At 36.3% G+C, this 22,219-nt stretch overlaps 1 long non-coding RNA gene and 1 pseudogene across 1 annotated transcript; both read right to left on the reverse strand.

The window, feature by feature from the left end:
• Positions 1 to 5,714: 5,714 nt before the first annotated feature.
• Positions 5,715 to 7,453, reverse strand: LOC141564826 (4-galactosyl-N-acetylglucosaminide 3-alpha-L-fucosyltransferase 9-like; annotated as a pseudogene).
• Positions 7,454 to 11,161: 3,708 nt separating this feature from the next.
• On the reverse strand, positions 11,162 to 21,284 carry LOC141564827 (uncharacterized). Its single transcript, XR_012488748.1, has 3 exons — positions 20,904 to 21,284; positions 15,713 to 15,827; positions 11,162 to 11,272 (listed from the first exon to the last, which is right to left on the reverse strand). It is a non-coding gene; the product is annotated as an uncharacterized LOC141564827 (long non-coding RNA).
• Between the last annotated feature and the right edge of the window lie 935 nt (positions 21,285 to 22,219).

A 22,219-nucleotide genomic window follows, 5' to 3' on the forward strand; every position in this document is an offset into this window, starting at 1 on the left:
AAGTCAACAGTTGGAGCAGCTAAGCAGTGAAGTGAATAGAGCACCAGCCCTAAAGTCAGGAAGATCTGAGTACAAATCTGAAATCAGACACTCAACACATCTTAGCTGTGTCACCTTGAGCAAGTCACTTAACCCCAATTGCCTCAAAAAAAAAAAAAAAGAAGAAGAAGAAGAAGAACTCTACAATTCCACACTATTGAGTGGGTGGAGGAGATAGATATAGTACAAAGTCATTTTTAGTGTCTCAATGAAGAGAAAAGCATTCTACTAGTAAAATCATTCTCCCTAATGAAATATATCAGTTCCTTAGTGATTGCAAAATTATTTAGAATTTACCTTCTTTCCTTACTACTAGAAAAGGCCAAGTAGAAGAGTAGATTGATCCTTAGCCCTAGAGATATAATTCCTGGATTCAATTCCCATTCTTGTTTTGTTATGTTTTTGTAAGGCAACTGGGGTTAACTGAGCAGCCCAGAACCACACAGCTCATAAGTGTCAAGTGTCTGAAGTGGGGTCCTCCTGACTTCAGGGCTAGTGCTCTATCTATTGCAGTACCACCTAGCTGACCCTCAGTTCATCTTTTTTCCCTCTGCAATCTTGGGGAGTTATTGAGCCTTCCTAAGCCTCAGTTTCTGTTTGCTACAAGAATGAGGTATACTAGATATCCTCTGAAGTTCTAGATCTATGAGACTGTGCTTCTCAATCTCCTATGCTCCTCTAAATTTCAGTGATTCAGATACAATTCAGGCCCCTGGGAAAGAGGGGAAGTGGTAAGGTGGATGGGGGAAAATGAGCAGAACATAAAGAGTGAGACTGGCAGAGGGAAGGTATGCTGGGCTTGCTGCTCACTACTCTGTCTCAAGAATGAAAGAGGGGTTTCTAGGATAGTATACTCAGTGATCAAGAGACCTTCCTCTCCCATAGGCAAAAATGTTTACCTATTTTCTTTCAGGCCCATGCTATGGAACTCAGCTCCAGTAGTCAGAGGAAGACTAACTGGGGGGAAGGGGAGGGTTAGAAATGGGAATGTCATTTTGATTATCTCTGATATCAAATTGGTATTTTGGTATGACAATACAATGCTAATTCCCCACTATTCTAAAAAATCTGGGTGATTTGTCTTTATTATTTTTAGCAATTGTTGATTTCAAAAAAGCTTAAAAAGTTGACAGTAGCTAGGATTGAAAATGAACCAGAATTTGCTCCAGCCATCCCTACTACATGTAATTCTGTATCTCTCTTCCCTTTAATGGCTAAATTCCTTGAAAAAGTCATTTACAATCAACTTCCTTTTCTCTCATTCTTTTCTCAATTCTGCACAGGTAGGATTCTTGACCTTGTCATTCAACTGTTATTATTCTCTCTAAAATGAACAATAAGAATTTTATTGCCAAAACCTTTTCTCAGTTTTCATTCTTCTTGATCTCTAATAGATCAAGATCTAGAGTCAGGCCTGAATTCAAATCCAGCCTCAGACTATCTAATTTATATCTATCGCTTAACTTCTATGTGCCTCAATTTCCTTGACTAGAAAATGGAGATAATAATAGCATCTAGCTCTGAGGGTTATTGTCACATGAGATAATAGTTGATTCTTTATTTTATTAATATTTTATTTTCCCCAATTACATGTAAAAACAATTTTAACACTCATTATTTAGAGTTCCAAATTCTTTCCCTCCCTTTCTTCTCTCTCCCCTTCCTGAGACAGTAGGCAATCTGATAGAGGTTATAAATATGCAATTATGTTAAATACTTCCTTATTAATCATTTTTATTTTTTAAAAATTGAATAAAACAAAAGAGAAAGAATGTGAAAAATGGTATCCTTCAATCTACATTCAGATGCTATCAGCTCTTTCTCTAAATATAGATACAATTTTTTATCATAAATTCTTTGGGATTGTCTTGGATTATTGTATTGCTACAAGTAGCTAAGGCATTCACAATACATCATTGTACAATGTTTCTGTTAACTCTATACAGTGTTCTTCTGTTCTGCTTACTTCACTCTATATCAGTTCATATAAATCTTTCCAGATTTCTCTGAAAAGAACCTGCTTGTCATTTTTATAGCACAATAATATTCCATTATAGACATAAACTATAATCTGTTCACCATCCCCTCAATTTTTAACTCTTAGCCACCACAAAAAGCTGCTATCAATATTTTGTACAAATAGATCCTTTTTCCATTATTTGATGAGATATTTGTAAAGCGTTTGGCATAGTGGCTGGCACATAGTAAGCACTATATAAAGCATTAATAATACTAACTAGTATTGTTATTGTTAGTGTTATTTGCCTCCCTGCAACATTTGACATTGTTGATCACCCTTTTCTTCATATTCACATCTTTTAAAATTGTCATAACATGGTTCTCTCCTAGTTCCCCACCTCACTAACTATTTTTTTTAGTTAGTTTTGCTTGATCTTTATCCAGGTCATATCTAGTAACTGGATATGACCCCAAGTGGTCCCTCTTCTTTTCTCCCCATATACCATTTCATTAGCAATCTCATCAGTTCCAAAGGATTCAGTTATCATTTAAAATGTGATTGATTCTCACTGCTATTTATCCCATCCTAACTTCTCTTACATCCTTCTACCTCACATCTCCAACTGCCTATTAGACGTGTTAAACTAGATATCCCAAAGATATAGTAAATTCATCATATCCAAAAGTAAATTTATGATTTACCCTCAACCTGTCCCTTTTCCCAACTTCCCAAGTACTGTTAAAGAAATTACCACCCTTCTAATTACCCAGGCTCCCAATCTAGGTGTCATCCTTGATTCTTCTCTTTCTCTATCTGTCTTTCTAGCTCTGTCTTTCTGCCTCTCTCTCTGTCTCTCTGTGTCTCTCTCTCATAGACAATTAGATTTTAGCGCTATATGCATAGAGATATTAATTCAACTAAGATACATGATAGCTAGTCAGATCTACTCCAGGAGAAAGTATAAAGACAGAAAACTAGAATAGAAAGGACTAAGACTAAAAAGTCAGGCACACTCATCCATCACATGATATGATATGGATGATGATAACAGCAAAGGAGACTGAGGAAAAAGTAATCAGGCTAATAGGAAAAAAAATACTAAGAGACAGGAGTGTCATGAAAACCTATGGAGAAAAAGAGTACCCAGGAGGCGAGTGATGACCAATAGAGAACACCACAGAAAAGTTCATAAAAATGAGGCCTGAGAAAAAGCCTTAGAATTTAACAAGAGATCATTAGTTAATCTGTAAGAGTAAATAAGGATTTACAGAGGTCATACTATGTACAAGGTACTCTACTAGGTATTGGGAACAATATCTAGATTAGAAGATGAAATTAATGCCTTCCCTCAAAGAACTTATATTTTCTGGGGGGAAGGAGAGAATACACCAGATAGACATAAATGCATACATTATCATTTCAGGGAGGAAGAGAAAAACTACTCACAACTGAGGGGGTGGGAAATAGAAAGTTTCCCAGATGAGGTTCCACTTAAACTGAGCCCTGAAGGAAACTAGATATTATGAGAAATGAATCTCAGTAATTGGAAAGAAACTGCAAAGGACTATGGGCTAAGTTTGGTTAGCTTGGTAGGAATATAAAAATTCAAAAATCATGTCAAATAAGCCTGGTAAGATAGATGAAGCCAGACTATGAAGGAATTAAAGACCAAACTGAGGAATTTGTATTTTATTCTAGAGGTAATTAGGAGCCACTGACACTTCTTGAGCAGGGTGATGACAGTTAAATAACACTAACAATAGAAATACTGAAAATATAGTAAATAGGACTACATTTATCAGACAGAAATAGTGAAACCAGAAGGACATATTAGCCATCAGGTGTTGTAGAGACTGACATTTGGGGGGGAGGGGAATGGCATTTAGAGATAATGATGCAAAAATCAAAGTAGAAATCTGGGCTGAGTATAAAATATTTACAGGTTGTTAACACCAAGGTGGTAGATGAAGTTTTGATGGAAAGAATTGAGAGAGGAGGGAAGGAAAGAGGGAAGGGAGGGAAGAAAGGAGGGAAGTAAGGGAAGAGGGAAAGAAGGAAGTAAGGAGGGAAGGAGGAAATGAAGGAGGGAAGGAAAGAGGGAAGGAGGGAATGAAGAAAAGAAGGAGGAAGGGAGGAAAGGAAGAAGGAGAAAAGAAAAAAGAAGGAAGGGAGGAAGGAGAAGAAGAAAGGAGGAAGGAAGGAAGGACTACAGGGATGGAGAGAGGGAGGGAGGAAAGACAAAGAAGAAGGGAAATATGAAGTAAAGGAAAAGACTAGGATGGAGAATAGTTCTTGTGCATAGCATTAAACTTATTTCTTATTTTATGCTTTTTCAGGCCCTTTAACATTAAATACTAAATAGCTATGGTTTCATGTATATGTAGTCTAACTTCTTTTTATCAAGATAACTGGGTCATCCCATCCAAAAGGATTGCTATAAACAAAGGGTTGAGCTAAATAGTTAATCAGAATTGCACTGAAAAGCATCCAGGTATAGGTAAAGGCAGATGGCCTCAGCACGCTTTCATGCTTGGTCAAGTGTTATTAATCTATGACCAAAGGAGCAGGTGGCTGACAGATATTACACTATTTCCTTCAAAAGTCACCCAAGCTGTAACAAAATATTGACTCAATATATTAATGTCTTTTAAAAATAATTTTCAAAATAAAAAATCTCATCTATGATAGCTTTCTTTTTTTTAATTACCCTTTTCAAGTAGAGTTAAAGTGTAACAATAGCAATTCTCTTTTGTTTCACAATTTTTTTCATGCAAATGAACTCTTGTCTAGTCATAAAGACATTTGCAGCAATTAAATACATCAAAGAATTTGTAATTTTATTAGTCTAAGTCCCAGAGATTTTTAACCTAGGACCTATGAACAGAACAATATTGATGTACATTTTAAAATTTATTCAGATGTTATTCATATATGCTATGGTAGTAAAAATATATTGGTTTGTATGTAAATTTTTATGTTAAGATAATATTTATAATTTTTATTATTGGCATATCCTCTATATACCTATATTTTCCTACTGCAAGGGAAGTTATCTCTCTTTTTTTAAGTTATCTTTTTTAATGTAATTGTTTTTTTCAAAGTGGAAGTAATGTATTATTTCATTTAAAAGTTACTAAAATGCTATTTCCTGAACCACAAGAAGATGGATAGTTGTTTTTTTTTTTTATAGTACTCCAAAAATTTACCCAAAGATAATGAGAGTAAAAATATATAGTTGCAAGTTCTAACAATAGTATGGAGAGGCAACTATGCCCTTGTTAAACTTGAGAATACAAAAAAAAATTAATTTTAATTCAATTGTGACACACTCCCTCCCAGTTACATTGTGGAAAATTTAAGCTCCAGAGGAAAGAATTGAATGGAAATCTTCCATGATACTAAAATTTGGACCTTCATTTTCCAAATAGATTAAGTAGGTGATTAAGGTAGAGCCATAACAATCAAATAATAAATTTACCTTTTCAACAAATTAACTCAAATGTAGAAGAAAAAAGCAACATTGATTAAAAAACAATAATAGGAAATGAATTGTTTCAGTGCAAATAACTATATACAGAATCATGTGAAATTGAGTGTTGAAGACTGCTGATACTGATCTTTTAAAACTCTGACAAAACATAAATATCTCTCTTTTTATCATCATAGTTTATCTAGCAACAGAATTTTCTACTATGTGTGCAAGAGATGGCAAATGTTAATTCCAAAACCATTTTTCTAGAATTGTCAACTGACTTGTCTTAATGTCTCTTCATGTGGTCACAAGCAGAGCACGCATGTGTTTTCTCAGAACCATGGGAAATTCATTGTGAAACTTCCTCTAGTTAAAGTAACTGAGGCATAATCTATTGTTTTGTCTACCTCTTTAAGATATTTGGCTAACTCACTGACAGAACTATAATCTTAATGAATAAAGGAGTGCTATAAGGAAAAAATTCCCATAGTTTTCCCTAGATGTTGGACCTAGCATAACAGGTACTGGACCACTCAGGAAAAAAAAAATGTAGTTTTCAGTGATAGAATCTTTGTGAATTGAGTTTTCAAAGGAAAGGTGAAATTTGGAAGCAGATATGATATGAATCAAACTTCTATCATTCACATACTCTCCAAATGCTTGTCCATAGTATGAATTTCAATGCTTTTATTCAGTTTATACTCAACTCTTAAATGCTCAAGATTCCAGTTACTAACAATCCAGCACAACGGCTTCTTCTTTCCTGGCACTTCAAGCACAAAGGAATTTGTGTTTACTGTCATTAAGTCACAAGGGACTTCTATATCCAAGGCATGGCAATAAGTCAGAGTTAGATTAAAAAGGTGTTTAGAGTACATGGGTAGGCAATTCCAAGTTCATCCAAATCCACTTCTGGAATGATGGCCCAGCCTGCTGGCCCAAATGAGTGTGATCCTAAGTGAAGTCTCAATGATGAATCAAAATGGTACTGAATTTGTTAAAAAGGACTTGCTCTGTGGTAAGATGATACCTGTGGATATTAAACATTGTTTGACAGGATGAAAAGTCAAATGTTTACTCAAAAGGCCACATCCTAATCAGTATGATGGTTTCATTCAAACGAATGTTCTGATGAAAAAGAAATTTTTCATTTTTAGAATAGAGCTACTTGTCTCTATGGGGCTAAGGATCCAGCTGTTGATGGGCTTGATGTAAATGAGCAAGCATGCCATGAAACATGAAACCAGGATCATGCAGGTGATGATGGGTGAAAAATGTCTTTTGATGTGGATGTCATAATTTTTTAACATACAAAACATCCTGCAGAAATACCATAAGACTACACTGTGGCAACAATTCTCATGTCCAATCCACCCCATTATAAGATGGAGGTAATTAAAAGCAGCCAAGAATTAACCAATTTGAAAAACATATCTTAACATTATTATAGGGGCAAAAACAGAGAATTGATTTTTATATGATACCAATCTCTCCTCCAATCCTTGAACTCTTACATTATAAACTTCTCTGTCATTTAGCCATTTAGTTTAGTCTTAAGGCAGCCCTCTAAAGTTTCCGTGTTGTCCAGTCTTCTGTCCCAGGAAAGAACGTTTTACCTGTCCTAGGGAAAGCGCCATTGACTTGAAGAAGGAGGGTTGATTGACAACAATGTGCTGAGGGAGAGGTGAGGTCCAGCTCCGGAGGAAGAGGAGATCAACCACAGTGGCCCTACACACACACCTGCCAGCTGGTGCAGCTGCTATGCTGACTCTCGCTGCTTCACATCCAAGTGCCTTGGAAGCAGCCTCTCCTGTGGAAGGAGGAAGGGCTGTGGTCTGTGAACTTTTTAACAACTCTATTTTTGAACTGTATTTCAGTGTAATTGGTTTCCTTTGCAATCCTATTTTTAAATGTTTACACACGTAAAATTATTATTCTGAGAAGGCGGTCCATTAGTCTTCAGCAGACTGCCAAAAGGATCTCAAAAGATAAAGAACCCCTATGTAGACCAAAACATGGATTCATCTTAGTACCAACACCATGGTCTAGACACTCCCCTTCCCATGATATCTTGTACTCCCATTTCACCTTCAATACATAGTTTTATAAGCTGATGTTAAAAAAAAATCCTAGCTTCTCTCTTGATGATGAGTTTGCCATGTTGAATTGAACCAAGCTCACAACTAGAAGCTTTTCCAATTGAAGTGATGCTTACTGCTAACAATAACTATCATAATCATTGACATTTACACGATTCTTCAGAATCTGAAACTTCTTTATGGCCTACTCCATAAGAATCATGGACTACTTCCACACCACAATAAAGCACCAGAGTAAATAAATTATCAAATTTGAGATGAGACAACTGTGGTTATTAAATTCAAACCATAGCTGAAAAAGAAATTCTTCTCTACAATATAGCCAACAAGGGGTGATTTAGACATCTCTCAAGGATAGGAACTTAAAAGAGATCCTTCTACCTTCAAAATGATCCATTCCAAATTTTCAGACCTTTTGATAATTTTCCCTTATATTAACCTTAAATATGCCTTTTTACAATTCCCACCCATTTCTCCTAGATCCAATTCATGGAGCTTAGAAGAAAAAAAATCTAATCTATTTATCCTTTAAGATTAAGTCTTTGCCCAAAGAAATCTTAAAGGAAGGAAAGGGACCCACGTGAGTAAAAATGTTTGTGGCAGCCCTTTTTGTAGTATGAAGAAACAGGAAACTGAGTGGATGCTCATCAGTTAGAGAATGGATGAATAAGCTATGATATATGAATGTGATGGGATATTACTGTTCTGTAAGAAATGATCAGGAGGATGATTTCAGAGAGGCCTGGAGAGACTTACATGAGCTGATGCTGAGTGAAATGAGCAGAACCAGGAGATCATTGTACACAACATCAATATTATACAGCAATCAATTCTAATGAACGTGACTCTTTCCAACAATGAGATGATTGATGTCAGTTCCAATGAGCTTGTGATAAAGAGAGCCATCTACATCCAGACAGAGGACTGTGGGAACTCTCACTCTTTTTGTTGTTGTTCGCTTCCATTTTTTTATTACTCATTTACTTTTTTTTATCTCATTTATCTTGTGCAGCAAGAGAATTGAATAAATATGTTTATACATATTGGATCTAACATATATTTTAACATGTTTAACATATATTGAATTGCTTGCCATCTAAGGGAGGGGGTGGGGGGAAGGAAGAGAAAATCTGAAACACAAGGCTATGCAAGGGTCAATGTTGTCAAATTATCTGTGCATATGTTTTGAAAATAAAAAGGCAAAAAATATTGTATTTGGTTGAAAAATACCTAAAATATGGCAGCAATTTCAATTCCAGCAAAGAATCAGCTATCTTAAAATATACCACCATGGAAAAAAGCCTGGAAACAAAGGGGATAGTTAACAATTGGGGAATGACAGAACACTGACATGATGAAATACTATTGTGTTTTAAGAAGCGAGAAAATAGATAATTTCAAAATAGCATGGAAATACATATGAATTGATTTGAAGAAGAGTTAACAGAATAGGAAAAACAATGCATACTATGATGTCAATATTATAAAAACAAATAATTCTGATACTTTAATAAACTGATGAAGAATAAAATGAACAGGACCAGGAAAACAACTTATACAATAATAACACTTGCTTTAAATCAACTTTGAAAACTATGAACTTTTCTTGATGCAATAATCATACATGATTCCCAAGAACTAATAATGAAGCACCCCATTCATCTCCTGATAGAAATGAGATAAACTCAGGATGAAAAATAAAGCTTAAATATTTTTGTACATGGCCAATGAAGAAATTTTGTTTTGTTTGAATATGCATATCTGTTATTTTCCCAAATAACAAAACAAAGAAACAAAAATTTTATTTTCTTTTTTGGGGTATGAAATGGGGTAAAAAGGAAAAAATTACATTTTAGATAACTTGAAAATTTTAACGTAATTTAAAGAGAAAAATGTACCACTACAATAATCTCATTTAACTAATTCCTAACCTTCCACATTTAATAGTTTTTGTTACTGTTCAGTCATGACCAACTCTATGTGACACCATTTAGGGTTTTCTTGGCAAAGATACTGGAACGGTTTGCTAGTTCTTTCTGCAGCTCCTTTTATAAATGAGGAAACTGAAGCAAATAGGTTTAAGTGACTTGTACAGGGTCACACAATTAGTGTGTGAGTTCAAATTTGAACTCAGGAAGATGAGTCTCCCTAATTTTAGGCCTGGCGGTCTATCTACTGCACCATCTATCTATTATGTGTGAGTTATTACAATTATAAATGATTTATAGATGAATGTGAATTAAGAATGCATATTACTTAAGATCAAGGATTACCATGTCCAAGTTTTGATTGGTAAGGGTTGAAGACATCCTCAATAAGTACTCTTCTAAGCTTTCCAGCCAGACATGCCATAGAAATAAGCACCATTCATCTAGTTCAAAACATACTTGGAAAGTAATTAAAATGCAAGCATCACAATGCTGACAGTATAAATATATTACCCACAGTTATTACAAGACCATGTATTTTAATGCACAGAGGAGATTCTGCATAATTTCCAAATAGCCTTCAGGAGGATAGCATTGTTAATATTTGCAAAAGAGCATTTAAAACATAAAAATCCCATTATCATTTATCTCCACGACTAAATTGTTGCCCTCACCCCATTTTTGTTTAAACCTAATCCCTTTACAAATAAAAATTGGCTTCTTGTGTTCTGAATTCACCTAAAATTATTTAAGCTGAACTGTTCACACTGTGGAAGGGAGAGCAGTGCTTAGGAGGAAAAAAGCTCATCATCCCTAGGGCTCCTGGGTAATAGGTTTATCTTACTTATGCATCTGGTGCCCTAATTCATGATGCTTTAAAACTCTGAAGTTACAGCTCATAGCTCACTGCCATCAGTGGGCACCTTTTATGCAATAAATTCAACAGAGGCAAAGCAATAAGATAATAAGCTAGACCCACTGGAGCTTAACAAGATAAATACAAAGTGACCGCCTAAGCCTGGGAAATTATTCTTTTTAAGAATTAAGAAGGAGTGACTGTTTAGTAGCAGTGTGGGTCAGTGGGAAAGAGTGTTGACTTAGGGGTCAAAGGACCTGAGCTATAACTCCCACCTCTGAGACTCATTGCCTATGGAACAAAGCTTCAATGTCTGGGTCTCAGTTCCCTTCCCGGTAATAGGAGATTAGAAGAGAAGGTCTTAGAGGCCTCATTTCACTCAAAAATTATGATCCCATGAAAAAAAAGAAACTGGCTCAAGTGTTTGGATAGAAGAATAAAGGAAGAAAATACCTTGGTTTCCCCTAGATAGCTCTTCCAAAGTCATCTGAGTGTATAATGGGGAAAATGTTAGACCTGGAGTCTTTTTGACTCAAGTTCAATCCAGTCTCAGACACTCAAATAGTTGTGTAAATCTGAATTGGTCACATTCCCTCTGCCTTAGTTTCCTCATCTGTAAAATGGAAGCAATAATAGGACCCACCTCCTAGGGATTGTTAAAGAATAAAAATTTTAAATAGGATCCTAAAATGTGAAGCATTAGATCAATGTAATCTATTTTATTAATATTTCAAACCTCTCATCTTTGACCTATATAAATATTATTTGCTCACATTTATATATACATTTAATACTACTCACTAAGAGGCAGAGTGGGCAAAGCCATGGTTGAACAACAGCAGTTGGGCTCTTCTCCTGGTTTTGACACATATGGAGGCCATGCACAAAACACCTCATCTCTCAATGTCCCAGGCAACTCTGAAAGAATATAAATCACAGCTGTTGTCATTATGTCTCAATGGATAGAATTGCCTTGTCAATAAATTTGCCTAATTGGATAAAATCACAGGTCTAAAGAATTTTTGATCACAGATGAAAAAAGTTTAAGGATTAATTTTTTTCTTTCTTTCTTTCTCTCTCTTTCTTTCTCTCTCTCTCTTTCTCTCTCTCTCTTTCTTTCTCTCTTTCTCTCTTTCTCTCTCTTTCTCTCTTTCTCTCTCTCTCTTTCTCTCTCTCTCTTTCTTTCTCTCTTTCTCTCTTTCTCTCTCTTTCTCTCTTTCTTTCTTTCTTTCTTTTTTTTTTGCAAGACAATTTAGTGACTTACCCAGGATCATACAGTTAGGGAGTGTCAAGTGTCTGAATTGAGATTTGAACTCAGGTCCTCCTAACTTCAGTGCTGGAAGTCTGTCCACTGTATCATCTTAGCTGCCCCCAGGGTTAACATTAAAAAAAGATAAATTCAGGGATACTCTGAGAAACTTCATTATATAGACAAGAAAATCATTGAAAATTTTCATTTAGATTGATCTTCTCTGAAGATTTTTTTCTTCTATGTTCCTAAAGAAGCTATTTGAGAATGGGAATAGAACAGACAACACACACAACATAACTGCCTGAAGACTTCTGCATCTTCTTTCACCCCAAAATAACAGTATTTTATTGGGATGGTTCTGAAAATCAAATAGACCCTTAAAAATAATCAAAATATTGTATGTCTCCGGGGGACCTCTTAAGTCAAGAAATTCACATGTTCCATGTTCCAGTTAAACTTGTTCCAATATGACACTTCATCTTCCACCTCCATGATATTTTACAAGCAAATTCTAGCTCTTTTTACTTCTACTTCTTGAAATCCCTAGGTAAATTCAAGGTCAGATCATGTGTCACTTCCTAAAAAAAGCCTTTTTCAATTCTGATAATTTTTGGTAACACACACATACATACAAGCTTTGTATTTATTTTATTTATATTTTATCTGTAGTTATGTACCCTTTATAGAATATAATCTCCTTGAGGATAGGCAGTTTCTGTCATTTTGTCTTTGCATCTTTGCTTCCTAGCATAGTGCCTGGCACATAGTGGGTGCTTAATAAATGTTAAGTCTATTTTCTACTTTGAATTCAACTAAATGTATTCCTGCTTAGAAAAGTCCAATGATTGTTATATATGATTGTTTTATAAATATATACATATATATGGGATTGTTATATCTTAAATGGGACACATAGAGGTATTGAAGGATGAAATCAAAATATATTTTCTAATATTTTCATTAGCTTGAAGAAGGATAGCTTTAGATCATAGCTATTTTTTTTTCTTTTCCAATGACCAAACCTAATATTTTAGGGCCAGTGATAATTTGCTTAAGTTATCTAAACAAATTAAATCCTTCTAGTCTATTCCTCCTGCATTTGTGAAATTTCAGTCAAAGTAAAGAAGTATGATAGGTTCATTTTTAAGAGTGCTGGTAAGCTACACTCTTAACAGCAATTACAGCATCTACTAAAAATAATTTACAGAGCCCTGTGAAGAGATAGCATGAAGGTGAGCAGTGTGAATGCTTCAGCCACACTGTCGGCAAGATAAACAATTTATCATTGTCTCTGATTAATTTAACAAGCCACTGAACATTAAACTTGCACCCAAGCAGTCTGGATATTAAATAAGGAGGTTTCGAGATAGTGGTTCCATTTCTGTTTTCAATAAATACAGCCATGGAGGTCTTTCTAACCAATAGTGATGAGGAAATAGGTACTGGCTTCTGGGGAGCCTGTTACTATGTTGGTGAGGTTTATCCAGCTCTATCCAGCATAAATAACTAAATCAAACTCAGTGATACCTCAAGGGGGATAGGGAGTAGAACTAGAGAAGGCAATAGCCCTTTGGTTGGCAGACAAAATAGAAATATGGCCTTAAAATAATCACAACAGCACTTCTCTGTAATAGCAAAAAAAGAAAAAGAAAAAATACCTGAAAACAAGGTGGGTGTTTATTGGTTCGGTTGTGGTATAGAATGTAATATAATATCATCCTGTATGACAAATCTGAAAATCCTGTGATTCCACATGGCTGATTAAACCTTGCCTTCCTTATTCCTTTTCATTTATATGGAAGATCCAAGAATCTTGGGTGCATAATAAAGGGGGGGCTAAAATAAGATGCCCCTTTGTGTTTTGTTAAAAAAAAAAAAGTAGGTCCTGAAAATTACATTAGGGGGATATAAATTAGCAATTATGTTTTGACAGAATTTGCAGGCTATCCCTGATGGCTTCAGTTTAATATATAAAGAGAGCTGCAGAAAAAAATTATAAACCACTCCAATATCTTTGCCGAGAAAACCCCAAAAAGGCCACAAAGAATCAGACATGACTAAAAACAACTGAACAATAACAAACAATTTGCAGGAGGACTTCTTAATCCTAGGATAGATAGATACTTGGAATAGAGACATTGATAATGGCGAGCAAAAGGAAATAAAATCCAAAGTATGAAATAACCATGAACTCTACTTAATTTATGATTTTTCTAGGTACTGAAAGCACTTATCCTTTGGAGGCCAAACTTCTTAAAAGAAGAACTACACATTTGATCATTTAACAAGGCATTGGAGGAAGTAATATGACTTCTGTCTAGAAAGATAAGTTAGAGCCAGATTGTAAAAGGCTTCTATTGCCAAACAGAAGCAACAAGAAACCATGGATGCTTCTTAAGCATTGTCATAACAAGGTCAGATGTGTGCTTTAGTAGAATCTATTAGGCAGCTGTGTGGGGTCCATCCTGGAGAGGGGAGAGACCAGAAACAGGGAGATTAATAGGAAGTCTTTACAATAACCATATGTATTCCTTATGTGTTTGCCTTTCCATCTGTATGCCCTGTGCACCTCTGCATGTGTGTGCCTTCACATGTGTTCTCTAGATATATTTACCCTTTCCACTGATGGTAAGTGGGTTTGAAGGAGAATGTGACTGAATGTTCTGGGGAAAGTTTTTTATTGCTGCTTTATTACCACATTATTCCATCAAATGCCTTTACTTTGATCTAATTGTGTCCTCTAGGCATCTCATACTAAACTTATCCAAAATGGAACTCATTATCTTTCTCCCTAATATCTTCCTCTCTTTCCAAGTTTCTTATTTCTATCTAGGACATAACTACCCTTCCAGGCCCTCAGATTCACAGCCTTGTTCCATCCTTGACTCTCCCCTCTCATTCACCCCACAAAACCAATCTATATTGTTTCTACCCCCAACATCTCTCATATGCATGCCCTTTGTTCCACTGACACAGACACTACCCCGGTTCCCACCTTCATCCCCTCTTGACTAGATTAATGCAATAGCCTCCTCATTGGTTCTTCAGCTTCAAATTTCTCCCCACTTCAATCCATTAAATTCAACTGTCAAATGTATAGGTCAGCCCAGGTTATCCCTGCCTTACTTTAAAAAAAAAATCCACTGACACCCTAGTAAATCTAGGTTTTAAAAAAGCCTTCCATTTTCAAACCTTGCTTCTTACTGCCTTCCCAATCTTTTTCTTGAATTCCCTCCTTGCACTCTGTGATCTAATGGGCTTCTTGCTGTTCCGTCAGCCTCCCTTCTTGGTGTCCTTATATATATGGAGTCCCTGCTAACCTCTGCTTTTTATTACACAGAGCTTCCTCAGAAAATGACCTAAAATGACCTTCTCCAGGAAGCCTTTCTGGGCCCTTCTGGCAGCTAATGCCATACCTCTGAGATCACCTTCCATTTACACTTTGTAAATCTTTTAGGTACCTATTTACTTACTTAGACAATAGTCTCCTCCAGTAGAATGTGAACAACTTTGCCTCTCTTCCTATTCCCAGTGATTAACACAATACCTAGAGCAGAGTAAGCACTTCATAAATGCTCACTAAATGATGGGTAACACATATAAAAGATGGGAGTCGCTCCATTACAACGGAAAATTCTTCAACCATGTTAACAGAAGACTTTTACAATATGATGGAGCTTGTGACACATTAACAACAGGACAGGGGATGCAGGAATTTGTTTTGACTACGAATCTTTGTTAGAAAGGCATTGTTTTTGTCTTTAATGGTGAGGATGAGACAAAAATGATTTTTGTTATTTTTTTTTAATTTAAGAAGACAATATTATTATGGGCAGGGGATTAGTTTGGGGTATACTCCTATTTAGACTAGATAAAATATGTGACTAAAGGAAGATAACTAATTGCTCAATGTCTTCATTGTTTGAATTAATTAGTTGAATTGAATTAGTTCTCATACTGTGAGACCAGTTTCTGTACAAAGATGTTCCATAAGAAGAAAGTCCAATACTGGCAAAGAGCCTTCTGGTCTCTGTATGTTCTTATTACTGGAACCAACTCAGCTCAGTAAACATTTGCACCTCTTAGTAACAGCCGACACTTCTTACCTTTGATAAGCTGGACCACAAACCATATCAAACAATTATGATGTATCTCCTTCGTTTGAGACATTGCATCAGCAAAAAGGCAGTAACCGAAGAAAAGATCCGTCATCTGCTCTCCCTTAGAGAGACACATTTACACAGACACATGTTAACTAAAAGACTAAAAGAATCATTGAACTATAAAGCACTCTCAACATTTCAAAGTGATATATATGACATATATATGTGTGTGTATCTGCATATATAAATATCTAAATCTATCTAAAGTCGATGTGAGCCTCATCATAGCCCTGTGAGGTAAGGAGTCCGAGTTTTGCTATCCCCATTTTTCAGATAAGGAAACTGAGGCTAAGATTAAGTGACTTACCAATAGCAGACAAGCATAAATATCAGAGTGAAGGTTTACCTTAATTCTTCCTGATTCCATAGTAACCTTCTCTCCTCTCTATCATGTTGCTTCTTTAAAGAAAAGGGTAGTACAACTGACAGGGAGGTATTTTTAAAAAGACAAAATAGAAATATCTTCTTGATATAGTATTTCATATTTTGTTCTTTTCAAATTGAAATTTGGGTGAAACTAAAGTAAACTCCAACAGTAGGTGATAATGACTGTGAGCCAATAGAGTTATTCACAGCCAGGGAGCTGACTAAAATTTATTGGATTGGGATGGGGTTTGAGATGGGGGAGAGGATATCTCCTTCATGAATCAATACTCTCCAACCCCATCACAGACTCTTGGATTATTCCTGGCTATAAGAAGATACCCCAAGGTGAAATCAAAGGCTCCTTCTAGCTCCTACTTACTCTGGCTTCCAGCTCTTTTCAAAGATGCAAAAGATCCTGACCTCATTGATTAGAGTTGGAAAGAAACTCAGAGACTGTCTACTTGAACATTGCCATTTCATAGATGAGTGATTGAGGGTAGGTGGTTATGTGACTTGCCCAAGATCGATCACCCAGGTAATGGAAGACCAGGATTTTAATCCATTTTCCTCTGATTCCAGAGTCAGGGTTCTAGATAATCTGTATGAAAGATTTGTGTAACAAGAGAATCCTGATCCTCTCTAAAGAAGTTCTTAGCAATCTAGATCAAGTTAATTTTTCTCTGAATGGATTAGAATTCTTAGAAAGTACTTAGAGCTCTACTATGTTCCTCCAGTTCAAATGGTCCATTGGGATGCAACAAGATGGTAAGAGAATCTCCAGGATTGTCACAGTCTCAAATTGTCTGTGAAAATCACAGAAGGGTCAAAGCTCTTCTGATTCCCTAAATAATTGTCAGGGGAGTCCCCCTAGACTGGCACCATTAATTGGCTTTCATGCCAGACTACAGAAAGTGCCAACTCATCAGATTAATTTGAGGCCCTGATACATCAAGGTTAGAGTGTCTGGCCTAATATTCTTCCTTTGGGTACTGTTTTTTTTCTAGTTGCTTAATTGCTGGGCCAAAGCACTAGGGAGTCAAAATGGATAATAATGATGATGATGATAATGATGATAATGGCCTGCTATAGCCAAAAAATCAACTCCATGTGGGCACCATGCTGGCAATGAATCTCTCCATACTTAGTGAGGCTGGTAGTCAACAACCAGCCTCAACCACTTACCTTTCATGTTAATGATGCAGCCTGCCACGGTTTGTACTCCACTGGCATAGCTTTGAGGAATCAGGGTCATTACCCTGGCATGATAATAACACACATTTTCCAAGGTCTTAAGTTTTACAAAGTTTTTTTTGCAATCTTCACCCCATCTGAACTTTCTAAACCCACTGGAAGGACAAACAAAAATTCTAAGATTTCTAACGGAGAAGAACAGTCAGTTATACTCCCTCATTTTTACCTATCAGCCAGGAATATGGTCGCAGCAGGAACTCACATAAAATCCAAAGATGACTAGAATGACTGGATTCATCTTTGATATTAACTTCCAACTATGCTTAAGGCCCTTGGATGATGAGAAAAAACAACCCTCCAGAATTATTGCTGAGAATCTTGAAGGAGGATACAAAAAGTTGTGCCTTAATTATTTATTTTTATTAAAGTTTTATATTTTCAAAACATATGCATGGAAAATTTTTCAACATTGATCCTTGCAAAACTTTGTGTTCCAAATTTTCCCTTCCTCCCCACTACCTCCTTCCCTAGAGGGCAAGTAATCCAATATATGTTAAACATGTTAATATATATTGCCTTAATCTCAAAGCACATGGAAGGGATACTGTCAGTGATATAGGCAGGATCCCTATTTCCCATAGAAAACGACAGAATGGCTTCCCAGATCTTGCTATAGCTCAGAAATAAAAGGAGCTCCAACTTCTATAATACTGCAAGCAGAGGGGAGTTGAGAATGAACTCAGGGGCCAGATGGAGAGGTACAGAGAGAAAGATCAATCAGGAGGTTTGAGGGCTGACAGGAGAAGAAGGGAATATAGGTGATTGCATTACATGAAGAAGTTTCCTAAAAATGCACCCTCCCAACTCCAGAATTTGGGATTTGTTAGAGGGAAGAGAAAGACCTTTGTAGTCAGAATAAAGCCCTGGAATTCAGGTAAATACATACTCAAGTCTCTCCTTGACAACAGCCAGTGGGATGGGTCTTTCAAAAAACCACAGCAAACAGGAAGGAAATAACATGCTTTCTTAAAGAAGCATCCTGGGGCTCAGGACTGTTTACCAAGACATTCAAACCATAAATACCAGTGTCTAGTATGCATGACCAAAGGTTTGTTTTTTGTTTTTGTTTTTGTTTTTTTATGTGATACCAAAAATTACAAGCTTAAGGCAGGGGAACCTAACCAATGAAAAATGTTGTCTTAGGCTCCATGCTTTGAGCCACACCTGTCTGATACGCAATAAACAACACTAACATAAAAAGGCTTTTCATATAATAGAACAACATGGCTTAAAAGCTGAGGCCTCTGGGTTAGAAGAGTCAGTCTTCTGGGCTTCCCTAAAGCAGAAAGTCAGTAAAGAGCAGATTCACAAATAAATCCAGCAGTCTCCTAGCCCTTAATCTGATCAGATCAATATAAATCAAATCAATACAACAAATCAATACAAGAAATGCCTGCCAATATCCATCATGTGGTGTCCTAAGAAATTTAATTTCTAAGCTGGTAGTTTAAGTTGGTGAATAATTCTACTATCTATTCGACAGCCAGGCAGGACACAATCAAACAGTCCCTTCTTTATGCCAAAGGCTGTTTCTGTGAGCATCCATGCAACATGATGAAAAAGAAAATTTTGCTTAGTGTCAGAAAGAAAACCTTAGTGACACTAATTACATTGACTGCTTGTGTCTGCAAGGCCTTCATTAGCAGCAGTGTTAAGAAAGGGCCTGGCCCCTGAATGTGTGTGTGTGTGTGTGTGTGTGTGTGTGTATTTAATGAAAATGTTAAAGAGAAGTCTGATTGCTTCCACAGAAAAAATTAACCGTTAAGGTAATCCAGTAGTGGTTTCATTAAGTGAAAATTAATCCCAAATTGTGAAATTTATTGTGATTCCATAAAACATAAAGTTTGTCCCAAAAATATTTTTAAAAATATAACATATAAAAAATCACTTTTAAAAAGTGACTATAAAACTTAAGAATTTGGAGAATCTAAGTCTTAGAATTATACAATTCTAGAGGTGTAAGAGACCTTGGAGATTATCTGATTCGATTGCCTAATTTAAAGATGAGGAAATTAAGACCTGGTGAAGGAAGTGACTTGCTGAAGACCACACTATTAGATATAATGACTAATGTCAACATGACTGCAACTCCTCTAGAAAAGGAATAACAATTAAGCAATAAATGAAGGAGGCTCGACTGTGTGAGCTGTGAGCTCATCAGCAACATTCTCTGATTTATTTATTTATAACTCTAGGGTCTATAGCCACCCAATTCCTTCCATTGTGCTCTGTGTAAGTAAGGCTTCTTCATCTTTCTTAATTCCTCCATCTTTTTTGCATTAAGAGTTGATTCCTTCCTGATTAGATGTCTCTATTAAACTGAACTCTTTGAGAGCAGGAATTATTATTTTCTTTTATCCCCAAAGTTTAGTATATAATAAGTTATTAAGAAATATTTATTGACTGACTGACTGATGACAACCTCCTTGGCTTCTTTTTCTAACACTGACTATATTTTCATTCATTCATTCTAAATATTCAGTCCAGTTGGGAGTTGAAATATTCTTTTATTTTCCCCATTGCCACTTCTAGGCTCACCTTCTTCCATTTATCATTCAATAACCTCCCCTGCTTTGAGGTTCATTCAATTTACATTTATCATCCTATTAAGATTCTGTTAGCTGTTGAGTCCAGGCTTACAAGATATTCTCTTTTCTTTTTCAGTGAGTTCAGTGCCTGACTCATTTTTCTCCTTTCCAAGTCCTGATCTCATACTAGGGTATTTCAACATACATATTGATATTCCCTTATTTACTCTAAACTCCCACTCCTCAGTTTACTAGTTATGATCTACTCCTCCATTTAGTAGTTTATGTAGTTATGTAGTTTAGTAGTTTAGTAGTTATGATCTACTCCTCCGTTCCATTACAACTACAAACAGAAATGGTCAAATCCTTGATTTCTTTCATTTAAATGCACCAGTTTCATTTTCATGAAATCTGATATTACTTTATCTTATCATAATCTAATATCATTCCATCTCTCCCTCTGCCTTGCTACTCTGAAACCCCATTCTCACCAAGACAATTCTGCCCCAGTCCATCACTCCTGCCCTCACTACACATTCTTCCCTTCCCCAGTTCTATCAGTTCAATACTTTATACCAGTTCAACCTTCACTTCTCTAATCTTCTCTCAAATCTCTTGCCTTTTTTCCTGTCAGTGATCTTATCCTGACAAGTCCCAAGCTATGATAACTCTCACTATTCATTTCTTCATTCCTACTCATGTGCTGCTGAGAAAAGCTGAAGAAAAGCACAAGACCATGCTGACTGGGTTTAGTAGAAGTTTACGATACATAATCTCCACTGGATTCTCACTGCAGCAAGGCAATCCTTTCCCAGCTCCCTAATTGATTAACTGCCTCAGTAACAACAACAGCTTTTCCAACCTTTTCATCCCTCCTTAAATCTCTCGTAACTCTCCTCCCCCTTGCTCTCAGCTGACCTTCTATTTAACCAGGGGAAAATGATACCATTTTCTGAGAGCATCTTCTTCTCCCTGGCTCTTCATCTCACCTCCCTCCAATGTCTTCTGCTTCTTCTTGCCAAGGTCAACTCCTCTACATGCATAAATATCTCAGTCCATACAATCTTCTCCAACATATTGCCCTTCTATTATCTATACTCTTTCTCTAATTATCAATTGCTCTCTGTCTACTGGTTGTTTCCCTATTAACTAAAAGCATGCCCTTGTCTCCCTCAACTTCAAAAAATCCTCACTTAACCCACCGGTCCTAACTCTTCTCCCTTTTGAAGATAAGCTCGTTGAGAAGATTCTCTACAATAGGTGGCTACAATTACTTTCCTCATGCTCTCTGATTACCATTTTCATCATTCAGCTGAAACTGCTCTCTCCACAGTATCCAGTGCCCTTTTAATTGCCAAATTCAGTGATCTTTTTGCAATCCTCATTCCCCTTGACTTCTGCTGACCTTGACAATGTTAATTGTTCTCTTCTTCTTTGCTTTTCAGAGACATTAACCTCTGGTTCTCTTCCCATCCATCTTATGACTTCTTCTCTGTCCTCTCTACTGGATTTTCATCCATTCACATGCATTAACATTGGATTCTCCAGGGTTTCCTTCTCCCTCAGAACTATTTCTCTTGGTGCTCTCATTAGCTGGTTTCAATTATCCTCTGTGTAGATAACTCTCAGATTTACTTCTTAGTTCTCATTTTGAGTTTTATATCTCCATTTGCTTACTGAACATCTCAAACTGATGTCCTATGAACATCTTAAGCTCAAAACAACTAAAACTGCACTCATGATCTTTTACTCCAAACCCTTCACTCTTTCTGGCTTCTTTAACTCAATCAATTACCAGACCCACATCGCTGAATGGGCATGGTCTCAATCAAACTGAGACCTGTTGAACACTTAGCTTAAGAGGGCCAAGGTATTCTATTTCATCCAGAGCCATCTCCAGTTATCTTAATCTATATCTTGACCACCCAAATAGTTCTGGAGAGGAAAGTGAAACAGGTGATCTTGCACAGCCTCCCTCACTTAAATCTGATTCACTTGCATGTCATGGTGTCCCCTCCCTGATGTCCTGGTCCTCGTCAAGAATAAAGGACAAACAATAATCTTGGGATTATACTGGACTCTTAATTCTCTCTCACTATCCATATCTGATCAGTTGTCAAATCTTATTGTTTCAACTTTAGGTATTACAATGGCCTTCTCTCCTCTGACACTGTGACCATCCTGGTACAGCCTTGCCATCTGCCTGACGTGTATCCTTAAGATTTTGTGCCTTTCTATCTACCCTACTAAATTCTCTAATTAGAATGTGAGCATTTTGAAAACAAGCACTGGATTTTCTCTTTTT

Source organism: Sminthopsis crassicaudata, chromosome 3 (genome assembly GCF_048593235.1).
Source record: "Sminthopsis crassicaudata isolate SCR6 chromosome 3, ASM4859323v1, whole genome shotgun sequence".
Classification (NCBI taxonomy): domain Eukaryota; kingdom Metazoa; phylum Chordata; class Mammalia; order Dasyuromorphia; family Dasyuridae; genus Sminthopsis; species Sminthopsis crassicaudata.